We start from the raw sequence: 14,856 nt of genomic DNA, 5'->3' as shown, positions 1-14,856 counted from the left end.
TTTAAATGACCAAATTTATAACAAAAATAAATTTAAAGGATTAAACCAATAAATAAGATAAATTTAAAAGACTAATTTTATCATTCCTAAAATTTAAAATTATATTTACCAAAAAATACAAATAATAAAAGAAATGCAAATAATTTATAAATTGATTGCACATATTTGTAATAGATGGAATATGCTTTTTATTTTGTGTTGAATTTTTCTTTCTTTTTGTTTTTGTGTCTTATTTTGGGTGGGGTGGGGAATGGACCGAGCATGACTTTAATAATTGTGGTGAACCTTCGTGGGCAGATTAGTGAGTGAGTGAGTGAGAGATGTAGCAGCATGTCCCATGAAAAGGACAGCTTAATATATTTAAAATAAAATCTGTGAATCATAGACATGTGGGGCCAGCTTTTCGATCCACATCTCTTCTCCGTGGGCCCTCCTTACATATGGTACAAATCCATTCCACTTTTGGACAACAGAATTTTTTTTTTTTTAAAAAAAAAAGAGTCCATTTTACTTTGCGTAAGACTACTATTAAAAATTCAGAATTCTTTAAATTTAAAAATGAAGCTATCCAACCAAACGTTCCAAAAATGATAAATATTTTATATCATCAGATTCTATTTGCTATTTTTTAAACAAGAATAAATATATTAAATATTTTGGCACATTGGAAGAATCTTATCTTACATGTTGTTTATTTTATGGCATAAGAAGTACTAATCTTTTATATAATATGTAACCAATCTTATTTTATTCAAAAACCTATGCTATGTGGAAATTAAATTTCATTGCTAAGATGGATTAAAATAGAGTCAAATAGAACTGGAATTTTTATGAATTTAAAATCTTAAGTTTAACTGCTATGTAATTTTTATGAACTGAATATTATGCATAGAATTATAAATTAATAATAATATAATATGAGAAAAAGAATAAATTTTGAGGCCCGTTGGATGAGGGAATGAGGATGAGCCATGTGGCACAGGCACAAGACCTAGCGAGAGGATTGGATTCCAAAATGGCCTATAAAATAAGGTTCCAACTTGGAATGATTAGTGAGCCGGGCAGTCACTGCTTTTGCTCCCGAGGAGGGATTTTTTCAGAGAAAATTGACCCACTCACATGACACAAGGTACCCTTTTTAAAGCAAATTGACTCCAGTATTACAAATATGTGCGCTCGCGCGCGCACGTCTAGATTCTATACTTTTGCAAATATTTTCCTATATACTACAAATTTAAAATTCAATTCATATCAAGTTGAGTTTCTTTTTTCTTTTTGTTAAATATTGGAATATAGAAATCGGTCTCTACTTCTCATCCCAAAAAGTTTTCTTACCTACTTGTCTTTTCTACTGTGCCCTTCCCCAGCTGGACTTGGCTTTGATCCTCTTACCTCCCACAATTCCGCTGTATTTTGGAAAAAATCTTGACCATATAAATAAAATTCAGATAGTTTAAATTTAATATTTTTATTTTTATTTTATAGTTATTAAAATAAATCTAAAATCAGTTTGCACTATTCAAATTTAATATGAATTTTAATTTTTTTATAATTTTTATTAATTGACTATTCAGATATATTTTAAATAGTGTAAATTTAATATTAAATTTTTTTATAATTTTTATAAATTTTTAACATTAAATTCAAGCCACCCATATTAAACCTAAACTATTGCGACCAATGATCGTGTTTACTCCATTAATTTTCTTTTTATAAATTTAAATTATTCATATTAAATCTTGAATTGTTCAAACTGCTAATGAGATTTATTAAGTTATATATAAATACATGGATCATCCATGCTAAAACTGAATTGTTCAAATTGGTGATTAAATTTACATATATATCATCCGTAAATTTAGATCACCCATGTAAATTTTTTATCTTAATAAATATAAAAAAATTAAAATTAAAATATTAAATATAAACCATACAAATTTCATATTTTCTCCTAAATGCAGCAGAGCTGTGAAAGGTAAGAAGAGCAAAGCCGAGTCGTCCAGTCCCCTCTCCATGTGATATACACGTGGGATTATGATTATAACATAAGCATAATAATTTGGACAAAAAAGCAAAAATATGATATAAATTTATAATTATAATTATTTTATATTATAAAACGAGTAAAAAATAAAATTATTTTATATCATAATCTATAATTTTGTCAATTACAAATGAACATGAATTTATGTTTATAACTTCTGTATTATTTAAATTATCAATATTTACATGAAAATATATGATTGATTTTTTATGTTAGTTAACTTTAACTGCTTTCTTAGCAAGTGAAAATTAGATATAAAAAAAGTATAATAGGAATCCAGTGAAGTATTATTGATATAGATTATGAGTCAGCTTCCATCTTTCCATTCTTTTATCGAGCCCATTTGTTTTAGCTTTTTTCTGAAAGAATAATTTATTTTGGAAAAAAATATATTTTTCAAGTTTTTATTATGTTTATTAAAAAATTTTAAAATAACCAAAATATGAAAAAAAGAATAAATCTAATTCTTTTAAGAAGTTATTTTGAGCTTTTAAAATAATATGATATAGTAGATGAAGCCATTTGTAAGCATATTTTTTTAATATTAGAATTCTTTTAGCATAAATATAATATATTATTTTGAGTACGCAAAAATAAATTATTTTTTATTTTTTCATTTAAAAATTTTTATCTTTTAAATTGTTACCGTTTACCTACAGTTAAATGAAGACTAAAACAAATTTTAAAATATAATAAATCTTTATTTAAATTTAAATCTATATAAAGTAACATATCACACATCCACAAAAATAATTTATTTTAAAATTTTTATTTTTTTTATTGTATGCTCACTCTTCAAATGATAAAAAGATCCTTACAAATATTCAAAAAAACATTTCAAATGAGTTTTTTACAGTACTTATAAACAAGTAAAAAAATATTCTCATACATCGCCGGGGTCAAAATCTGGTTAATAAAATAATATATTATTTTTTGATATATAATATTAAAAAACATATATGTTGATGGAAAAAAAGCAACTCACCAGGGATAACACGTGCTCGCTCCATTTAAAAATATAAGGTATTTTTAATTAAATTTTACTCTCTAATAAAATAGTTACATACTGTTCATGGTTAAACAATAAATACCAAGCATATTAGAAATGCTGAGTTTCAATAGATAATGAAAAAAGTCCCAAATTCCTTTACCACAATTCGCTTGGATGTAAAAAGATAGAAGATTTTAGTAGAATAAGTGTGTAATTTGATTAAAGTGTAAAAATTATAGACTAAAACTCAAAATTAAAAAAGGGCTAATGAATGTAAAATATGCGAGTCTTGATCGAGCATTAACTAAACTTCTCTATTTTTCTTCTTTCTATTTATAGTGTCTAATAGTAGAAGCCTTTTCTTTGAGACTTAGCATATTCTATCGAAGAATCAGGAATCCCGCAAAATTTATGGCATGGTCTCTCCATTTTTGATAAACGGCTCGTTTCACCGAACTACTTAGGCATAGATTTCAACATTACTTAGGATCGTGTCTTCGTGCCAACGGTCTGATATTTGAAGCTGATAGGATTTCAGCATATTTATTTATTGTGGACTTTATTGAGCTTAAGGGCCAGCCTCTTTTGTTTCGGTTGGGCTTGACGTTTCAATTACTCAGCCCAACTAGCCTCATGACCTATTTGAGCGACGTTTTATATTTAGCCCAAATAATGCCCCTTAAGTGCCAATGGCTGGTAACAAAAGCTGTAACATCCTGATTTTTTATATAATAAAGAAATTGTAGAATTTAGGTTTTGAAAAAAAAATGATAATAATAGGAATTTATATTATTTGAGGTTATTTAGAAATAATATTATGGTTAGGTATTTAATTATGAATTTAAAAATTTAAATTTAAAACCACATAAGCAATATTTAGTTAAGATATAATACATAAATATTTTTTTTATGTATGTGTTGAAAAAAAAAGAGAGAGAAGGTAGAAGGAACAAAAAAAAGGGGGTGGAAGGTTGTTGTTTCTAAGTCCCACATTGGTTAGATGAGGGAAGAGAAGAGGTGCCTTCATGTATAAAAAGGAGGGGGTGTGTGCATTAGGAAGCATGAGAGGTTAAGATGCAATTTAGAGAAAATTGCAACTTTTGGCCCAAAGGTTTGAATAATTAAATTCAAACCTATAGTTTTTTTTAATATAATTTTGGGACTCACAATCCCATTTTTATATTATTTTTCTCTCTTCCTCTCACGTTGCTCGGCGTTTTCTCACAAGGGGGGATTATTTTCTTTTTCTTCAGGTATGTTCTAACTTTCCTGTTTAGATTAGCATTTAAAAATTTATTTAATTACAAAATTAATTTTATAGTTATTTTCTAAATAATATTAGCTTTCTAGTGATATAATTATTTTGTAGGATAGAGTAAATATTTTGATTAGGATTTTTCTATAGGATAGTTAATCTGATGATATGATGGATTAAAAATATAGGTTAAAATTCTTAGGGATATAATAAATATTATAGAATATTTCTTGAGGTTGAAACTCATGTTTAAGAACTTTTGAGTTAAAATCTAGATCTATATGGTTGAATTTATGTGGAATCTGAGACGTAGGGATAAACCTATGATTATTAAATATTTATTTAAGTATGAATAGGTATTTTTGAGGTTATAGAAAGGTGATTTGAGGCTTCAGGATAATTCTAAAATTTTTAATTTATTTTTGGATGAATTTTTAGAATGTAGAAGGATGAAATTGTGATACTAGAAATGAATTGAGGATAAAAAAAAATAGTTCATTAGGGTACGAGAATTTTAGAAAAGAATTTGGGAAGTTAAATGAGGCATAAATCTTAAATTAGTGTTAATATGGACTATAGATTTAAGACTTTCTAACTCTTTAAATTAGAGTTATTTATTTTAATGTAAAATTAATATATAGTATTGTGAAATAATTATGTAGATTATATTGACAAAGATAGTGGTGAAAAAGGAGTTGTGAAGGGGAACTTGTTATTCAAGACACAAGGTAACCATTATTAATGTGTTGTGATGAGTGTGTTTGTGAATGGTTATGTGTTGTTTTGTTGTTTGGAAAAATTATGAATTATTGAAAATAAATACTGTATATACTTGTTTGAAATTATTGCCAAGTGGGTTAAAAATTTATTTTTGTTTATCATGATGAGATATTATTGTTCGGATATATTCCTGTTTGGATATTTGAATGATGCATGACTTGTCAGGGTATTTTAATGTATGGTGTTAATGGGAATTTCTGTTCGGTTAATTATTACCACGTGGTAAGCCCTCATTGGACCCAATGAGTGGCGTGTCGCTTGGTCCAACTCACCTTTGGCCGGGTGATTTGGCGTCCGAGCATGGCGAAAGGAGGATATAAGGTGCAGTCATACAAATTAAATGCTTGTTCGGTTTGTTTGAAAGTATTGTTCGGTTAAATGTTTTGTGTGCCCACTTAGCAATCGCATGATTAGTTACATCCGCATGCATCATTACATATTAATTTTTGGTTACTGGGACTTTTAAGTCTCATTCCCCGTGGTTAATATTTTTACAGGAACGAGTCAGGCCGAGAAAGCACCAGAGGTGTAACTATGGTGTATTAAACACCATCTTTTACGTTGCCTCTTATTTTGGATTATACAATGTATCTTGTGCCAACTTAGGACATATCTTCTTTGTGAAGCATGTAAACTCTAATCCTTTTTATTAAAAGTATTTTTTTGACCAAGAGGATTATGTTTGTCCCTCTTGATTTATGACCTAATTTAAATATCATGCCATGAGGATCCTGACTGTCCCTCATGGTTCTAATTGCTTTTTGAGATATTTTAAGACCTGTGGTATATTATCTTGGATGTATCATGGTAAGAAAATTTTCTACCATGATAATGGTTTTAATAATTTGTGAAAAATTGGTTTGTAAATTTGAGGGTGTTACAAAAGCCACGCTGAATGACCGAGGGATATTCTTTCTATTCTACCACAATTACTTTTATGGTGAGTTCAGGTGACAACCTTAGCCCTAACGCTATTTAAGCTAATTCATTAGCTTCTCAGTTTTGAGCTTGAGGAATGTGAATCAACGTTATTGTTTCAAACTCCTTTAAAACCTGAGAAGCCCCAGCATAAAACATCACTAGAGTTAGGCTCGTGCACTTTTACTGGCCAGTTAACTGTTTGATAACTAATTGAGAATCCCTCTCTATGACTACATTATGGGCCTTCATTTCTTGAAGAATCTCAAGCCCTGTGAGCAGTGCTTCGTATTCCACTTGATTGTTAGTACACTCAAAATTTAATTGAATAGATAGTATCGTTTTTATCCCCATAGGAAAGGTTATCACTATACCGGCCCCGGATGCCTGTTCATTACTAGATCCATCGAATGTAAGGACCCAAGGCCCCAGAACTATTGAGAACACAGGTAGTTCCCGCTCATCTTCAAGGAACCCAACTGAGGGATAATCAGCTAGGAAGTCTACTAACGCTTGGTCTTTTACTGATTTTTGAGACAAAAATATTAAAGAAAATTTTGCCAAGGTGAAACTTCATTTTCCTATACAGCCCGTCATGACCAGCCGATTAAGCATGTACTTAATTAAATCAAAATGAGAAACCACATACACAACAGCGTTTATTATATAATGCCTTAACTCAGTACAAGCGTAATAGCGCACTAAACACACTATTTTCACAGCTGAGTATCTAGCCTCAATGGGAGTTAAACACCTACTTAGATAATAGATTGCTTGCTCACATCCCTTATCCACATTTTGGGCTAATATACAATCCATGGACGTGGCGGTAGAAGCTAAATACAGTAAAAAAGGGGTGTTCTCCCTCAAGGCTGCTAAGACTGAAGGTTTTGTCAAATGTTATTTTATCTTGTCAAAGGCCGCCTAATGATGTCCGGTCCAGGCGAATTCCTCAACATTTTTAAGTTTCAAGAGTTTGAAAAACTCCTTCATCTTTCCTGTAAGGTTCGGGATAAAATGCCTGAGATAATTGACCTATCCCAGGAACCTTTAAAGTTCTTTCTTATTGCTCAGCGCCTTTGCCTCCAAGATGGCTCGTGCTTTATTCCGATCTACTTCAATCACCTTTTGTGGATCAGGAATCCAAGGAAGTTACTAATAGTTACACCAAAAGCACACTTTAGGGGATTTAACTTAAGGCCGACCTCCCTCATTTAGAGGAAACTTGTCCTCAAATGTTCCATATGATCATGTGCCTTCTTAGATTTTATCATTATGTCATCTATGTATATTTTTAGATGCTTTCCTATCATATCATGAAAGATGGCATTCATAACCCACTGATAGGTGGCCTCAGCATTCTTCAATTCGAAGGGCTTAACTACCCATTCAAAAGTTTCAATGGAGCTTGGACACTTGAAAGCGGTCTTGTGAATGTCTTCTTTTGTGATAAATATTTGATTGCATCAGAAGAAGAAATCCATAAATGACAATAAAGCATTTTCGAACCCAACATCTATTAACCTGCCTGCAATAGGCATTACATACACGTCTTTAAGTGTGGTTGTGTTTATGTTTTAAAAATCTATACAAACTCACAGTTTCTCATTCTTCTTAATTACTGGGACTATGTTTGATAGTCACTAAGCATACCTGCAGGGCCGTATGAATCTGGCTCGTAGGAGGCGTTTGATCTCCTCCTTTACTCGTAGCTCCACCTCTACTGACATTCTCCAGGCGGGTTATTGGTGTGGTCTATAGTTTGGCTTTATAGGAAGCCTATGTTTGACCAGCTGCCCAGCCAGCCTTGGCATTTCATCATAGTCACATGCAAAGCAGTCCTTGAATTCCAGTAGTGTTAGCTTCATGGCATCCTTTTGTTCTTTATTTAGTAGTGAGCTGATAAATGTGATCCTCAGCTCTTCTGGGGATTTGAGGTTTACTTCTTCTAGTGGATCCTAGATCTCTGGGGCTATGTCTTCAAATTTCAGAGGTGCAGGGTCTAGCTCGTGCGGTTATGCTATTTTATGGGTTTCATCTTTATATACAACTTTGGTCCCATAGACCTTAGGTCCGCAATCTTCTAGTTTCTTTTGTAGATTGTGTAACCATAACTTTTGGATGGCCGCAGCTGCTACGGCCTTTTCTTTATTTCTTTTTGTCATCAATCAGTTCTATAATGGGCTCGCGCCTCTATGAGGTTAGAGGCATTATAGCGTCTGTTGTTATTCTGCATGAAAGGATTCCTTGAGCCTTTTGGAATGTGAATAGGTCCATGTTAATGTCGTAATACCTTGCATCCGCAAAGTCAGTAGCTACTGTGAATGGCTTGTCTTCAGCCCAAACCACTTCTACCTCCTCTCCTTTCCACATAAAGAGCATCTGGTGCAGTGAAGAGGGTACACATTCATTAATATGAATCTAATCCCGTCCCAGGAGGGCCTGGTATTGTGCTATGGTGTTGATCACAAAAAAGGATGTCAGTGATAACTTGGTCCTAACATTATCCTGTAATGGTAGTACGTCGAGGACTTTAGATGCAGTCCTAGTGAACCCTACAACTGATACCTTAGTCGGCATCAAGTCGTGCTCTTCTGGCCCCATCTTAATCATCATACGAGTTGGCAAAATGTTCACCGCCAAGCCATTATCAACGAGGACCCTAGTCATAAGTCTCCCATCGAAATGTGCCCGGATATATAAAGGCTTTAGGTGCTGAGTCATCTTCGTGCTGGGTTTCTCCAAGACAGCCCGCTTTGATTTTTCTTCTATTGCTTTCGAAGTAATTTGGTAGACAGGCTCTGTAATCTCTTTCTGTGCCTGTGTGCTTATAAACTCATACTCTTCCTCTTCTCTTGGCTCCATTAGGCAATACTGGTACAGGCCCGTCTGTGTCGACCTTGAGGAGTTCTACTTTTGCTGGCCCTGGTTATTGCCAGTGGTGGATCGGAATTGAGAAGGTAGTGTTAACGAGACCACACAACAGAGGTTGAGCGGTATCTCTCTAACGTGAATGGTCTCATTTTTCTTATTTTTGACCTCGCTTCTTTCATCTTGATCCTCGGTGGACTTCTTTCTGAGTTCTCTTGTTAGATGTCGGGGCTAGCCTATACCTCAATTTTTTACTGTTCAAGGCACCTCTATGTACCGCATTTTCATTGAAGACGTTACTTTTGGGTTCTTGTCAAAGCAGCTAAGAACTTCTTGTGTCTCACCACTCTCCATTTCAAAAGTGGCAGGTTGCCAGGTGGTGTAACAATCCTACTCGAGCCCTTAGCGGCTTTTAGTTTTGAAGGAAGCTCTGTGCTATTTTCTGATGGCGTTAACGATAGTAACAGTAGGCTGATGGGGCCTACATCCCAGCCCATTGGTGTCCCCGTGAATTGTTTGCCTGATCTAGGGGGTGCTGAGTACTTTATAAAGAAGTCGAATTTGCCAGCTGGTTCCCTAAGCGGTCCCAAACCACTTTAGATCCATTTGATTCTGTTATCACTAATCCCCTTGGGCCCACATCCCATCCTGAGGGTCGTTTTTCATTTTTCTTCCTTTTTTGCTGACTGTCTCTATTCTGGGTTTTCCCAAGTGGTCCCAAACTACTTTGGAGCCATCCGAGCTTTTCATGTTCTGCCCCTCGTGGCCTATGTCCTATTTAGAAGACTTATTCTTACTGGACCGGCTTGTGGGCTTCCTTAAGCGGTCCCATACTATCTTAGAGTTTCTTTGAGTCACTTCACCCTTGTTTTAGACGTTCTAAGGTCTTCCATCCTTCTGCTTACCATCACTTTTCTTGAGCCGTCATTTGCCAGAGGTTATCTCCACCATGTTGACCATAGCAAATAGGGGAAATGAGTACTCGTCTACCATCATGGATTCTTCCTTAGAAAATTTCAGAAATTCCTTATTGATCTGATCTTGGATAACATTCTTGAATCCTCATCATGCCTTGGTACTGTGGCTCTACAAGTGATGATACTTACAGTATTTTTTCCCTCTCTGTTCTTCCTTTGAAGGAATCTTATGATCTATAGGCAAGGAGATGAAGTTTCCCTTGAGGAGAAAATCAAAAATTTCCTCTGTTTTAGTAGTATCAAAGGTATAGTGGACTAGGTTCGGTCTTTTGGGCAGTCCTCCAGCCTTCCTAACTAAAGCTAAGCATGTGTAGTTGCCAGCATTCTTCAGTTCTGCCATCGCTACGTCCAAGTCCCCAAAATAAGTCCCAATTGTAGTCCGTCGACGATGGTCCTCTCCTTGAGTAATTTCTCATAACGCTACACCTTAGCCGTGAGTTCATAGAAATCTCGAAATTCTATCCCCTGAAATTTCTTTCGGAGCTCTATATCCAGTGCTTGTACCAGCTTGACAAATTCAGTTTCTAGAAGCAACATGTGGCACCTGCTCCTCAAACGTTTGAACCTCACCAAGTATTGGTCTACAGTCTCTCTAGCTCGTTGTGCGAGCTTGCAGAGTTTCGCTATGCTGATTTCTGGCTCTACTTTATAGAATTGGATATGGAACTTCTACTTCATCTCCATCCAGCTGATGATTGAGTTATGACATAGAGACGTATACCATGTGAACGCCGGGCCCGTGAGAGTATTTAAAAACAACCTCAACTTTAAGTTAGCAAAGTTCTCATAATTAGCAATCTCGCTGCACTGGATTGTGAATCTCCCAATGTGCTCCAGGGTTGACTGTGTCCCGTCTCCTGAGAACAATGTAAAGGCAGGGATTCTGTACCCCTAAGGGTATAGGTTGTCCCTGTCTATATACTTCAGATAAGGTTTTGAGAAGGTGGGGCGATCGATTGGCCTCAACCCTGGTCCATATATATCTTGAATGGCGTCCCTCAGAGCCTCCATGTTCACCAATTAGTTTTAAGGCTCAACCATATATTTTGGGATCACTGCTGTGACCCCTGTGCCACTCGTGCCAAGATTCTGTAGATAATACAACTGATTAATTAAAGATGAGTGTGTGTAAATACTTGGTGGTTAAGGATGTCTCTTATAAGTGTGCAGCCTTGATGGCTAGCACTTATATTGACTCCAGCTTGCTGCCCCCTGAGTGGCCCTACACTTGAGCCTGCTTCCAAATGGGTGCCTCTTAATGATACAGCTATATTCTTCATACCTTTATATAGAGCCTGCATCATAATCTACTGTCGTTCTTTCACCTTGCATTTTGAAGTTTCCAGGGAAATTGTAAAGAACCTTTAGTTCTCTTCCAGCTACTTATCCATCCGGTCTTGAATTCCCCGCAACACTTCTGCCATAGGTCCATTGGATATGATCAGTAGGTTAGGTTGGCCACTTCCTGACTTTGAGCTAGGGCTCGTGCTGCTGCTACCTGTTATCACCAACACTATGTGCTCACAATGTTCAGCTGCTCCAACATCGGGCGATAAGTGTTATGATCCTGCGTGCGTAGAGATCCCTTTTGGTTCATGAGAACTAACACCTATTTCATCAGTCCTTTTGTCTTTTCATGTCCTTGCCATCTTTGTTACACAGGTCCCACCGGGCGTGCCACAAATTATTTGTGGTTGAACAATAAATATTAAGCATGTCAGAGACACTGAGTCTTAATAGATAATGAAAAGGGTCATGAGTTCTCTTAACACAGTTCGCTCGGATGTAAAAAGATAGAAGGCTTTGGTAGAACAAGTGTGTAATTTGATTAAAGTGTAAAAATTACAGACTAAAACTAAGAACTGAAAAGGGGCTAATGAATGTAAAATATAGAGTCTTGATAGAGTGTTGACTAGATTTTTCTGTTTTTCTTCTTTTTATTTACAGTGTCTGATAGTAAAAGCCTTTTCTTTTTGAGACTTAGCATGTTCTACCGAAGAATCAGGAATCCTGCAAAACTTATGGCACGGTCTCTCTATTTTGTTAAACAGTCCATTTCACCGAACTACTTGGGCGTATATTTCAACATTATTTAGGGTCGTGTCTTCGTGCCAACGATCTGATATTTGAAGCTGACGGAATTTCGGCATGTTTATTTGTTGTGGACTTTATTGACCTTTAGGGCCAGCCTCTTTTGTTTATATTGGGCCTAACGTTTCGATTGCTCAGTTCAACTAGCCTCATGATCTATTTGAGCAACGTTTCATATTTATCCTAAACACCTACTTTCAAACTAACCATATATTTTTATATTTACTCTCATTAAATACCCTATAATAAATATAAAGTTAACATTAATAGGGACACTTTTAAAAAAATAAATAATGATTATGCCTCAAAAAATTAAAAATATTTTATATTTTTAAACATTTAACTTTTTAAAAAATATTTTATATTTTTAAATGAAAGGGGTGTATTGATATTTATCACTCACGCGCGGAAACTGAGAAGCATGGAGGGATAGAGGATGTTGGGGGGCAAAGCGCAAAGGAAGTCTGTCAGGCTACACTTGGACTTTATTTTATATATATATATATAAACAGAATCTATACTCCAACATAAAAGAAAAAAAAATTGAAACTCAATTTGACATGAACCAAGTTCTAAATTTATAATAAAAAAATATTTTTAAAAATATAATATTTAGGTAAATATCTTTTTACAGGAATCAATTTGGCCCTTTTTTACTGAAACATCAATTGCGTTGATCCAACGTGTTAAATGATACAAATTTTAAATAAAAATATTGATATTAATCAATGGAAACACCTTTTCCCCATGAAAACTACGCTTCAGGGTGGGGCGGGTTAACCTTCCTGTAAGGCAACAATGATATCCGTACACACGGTTCATCTGTTCTTCTCGACGTATGGTCTATGGAAATAAAGTCTCGGCATCCTCTTGAATGCATGAAACATGAATCCCGATGCCCTAACGAAGATCACCGTTTTGCATTTCAGATATATGTCATCCAATCATTTTTTATTCTCATTCCCTTTTATTTTTATTCTTACCCAACGGATCATACTGAAATCGGTCTCTACCAAGCGGAGTTCTATAGCTATATATTAAAAGAAATTAAAACTCTAAATGTAGCCCGTCAAGCTATACTGCTATGTTTCTCAACCCCACCAGTTTTCTTACCCACTTGTCTTCTCTACTGTACCCTTCCCCGGCTAGACTTGGCTTTGCTCCTCTTACCTCCTGCTTTTCCGTTGTACTTTAGAGAAAATTTGGACTATCTAAATAAATTTAAATGGTTGAAATTTAATATTTTAATTTTAATTTTATATTTGTTAAAATAAAAAAAATTATAATTTTTTTTAATAAATCTAATCAGCAGTTCAAACAGTCCAAGTTTAATATTAATTTTAAATTTTTTTTATAATTTTTATCAATTGGCTATCCATATATATTTTTAAATAGTGTAGATTTAATATTAAATTTTTTTATAAATTTTATAAATTTTTAATGTTAAATTCAAACCATCCATGTTAAATCTAAACTGTCCCGACCGATGATCATATTTATTAATTTTCCTTTTCTAAATTTGGATAATCCATATTAAACCTTGAATAGTTCAGATTGCTAATGAGATTTATTAATTTTTTTTATAAATATGGACCATCCATATTAAACTTGAACTATTTAAATTGGTGATCAAATTTAAATATAGATCATTCATAAATTTGGATCATCCATATAATTTGTTGTCTTAATAAATATAAAAAATTAAAATTAAACTATTAAATCTAAACCATTTAAATTTTATATTTTCTCTAAAATGTAGCGGAGCTGTGAGAGATAAGAGGAGCAAAGCTAAGTCCTATCCAGTTCCCCTCTCCCATGTGACATATACATTATGGGTTTATGATTATAACATAAGCATAATAGTTTGGACAAAAAAGCAAAAATATGATATAAATTTTATAATTATAATTATTTTATATTATAAAAGAAGTAACAAAATAAAATTAAATTATTTTATATCATAATCTATAATTTTGTCAATAAAAATCAACATAAATTTAAATTATCAATATTTACATGAAAATACATGTTTAATTTTTTATGTTATTTAACCTTCACAGCTTTCTTAACAAGTGTAAATTAGATAAAAAAAATTGTAATAAGAATCCGGTGAAGTATTATTGACAGATTATGAGTCAACTTCCATCTTTCTATTTTTTATCGAGCCCATTGTTTCAGCTTTTTTCTGAAAGAATAATTTATTTTTGGGAAAAAATCTATTTTACAAATTTATTATGGTTGTTAAAAAATTTTAAATAATCAAAATACGAAAAAAAAGCATAAATCTAATTCCTTTAAGAAATTATTTTGAGCTTTTAAAAATAATCTAATATTACCATTTGTAGGCATATTTTTAGTCAAAATATTTCGTTAACAATCACAGTTAACATTTGTCAGATATCCGTTATTTTCTCTATTGTCTGCAAATAGGGAATAGTTGTAAAGTCTAAGTACGGTGAAAAGTATTTCATTTCTATATTAGTAGATAATAAAAAAATAAAATATTTTTTTTTGAAAAATAACAATTTTTCTCTTAAAAAAATTACTTAAAAATGATATTGTCCCACTTTATAAAGTACCCAAACATTGATAGAAAAATGTTAAGGGAAAAATAATCTTTAATGGTTTAACTCTAAAATTATATATTATGATTTAAATTTATACAATTTTATAGTTGTTGGTTATGTAGTTATTTTATAATTTGTATAATTTTTTGAAGTAGATAACTATTGTAATTATAATCTATATATATATATATATATATGCACATATAGTTGCTGTTCACCTACAGTGAATAAACAGTAATAAATATATTTTTTTAAAAAAATTATTGTAAACTAAAATCTAACGTGGGTTGTCCAAAAAAAAATTTCATATGGGACCCATGATAAAAAGTATTTGTGAATATAGGATTCACAATAAAAAATAA

General features: G+C 33.0%; 1 long non-coding RNA gene across 1 annotated transcript; it reads left to right on the top strand.

Moving 5' to 3' along the window:
• Nucleotides 1-4,006: 4,006 nt before the first annotated feature.
• On the top strand, nucleotides 4,007-5,765 carry LOC129295454 (uncharacterized). Its single transcript, XR_008589579.1, has 3 exons — nucleotides 4,007-4,288; nucleotides 4,953-5,018; nucleotides 5,568-5,765. It is a non-coding gene; the product is annotated as an uncharacterized LOC129295454 (long non-coding RNA).
• Nucleotides 5,766-14,856: the final 9,091 nt, after the last annotated feature.

This window comes from Prosopis cineraria, unplaced genomic scaffold, assembly GCF_029017545.1.
Source record: "Prosopis cineraria cultivar Desert tree isolate PC_DT_omini unplaced genomic scaffold, ASM2901754v1 PC116, whole genome shotgun sequence".
Taxonomy (NCBI): Eukaryota; Viridiplantae; Streptophyta; class Magnoliopsida; order Fabales; family Fabaceae; genus Prosopis; species Prosopis cineraria.
This window is presented reverse-complemented; position numbering and strand designations above follow the sequence as displayed.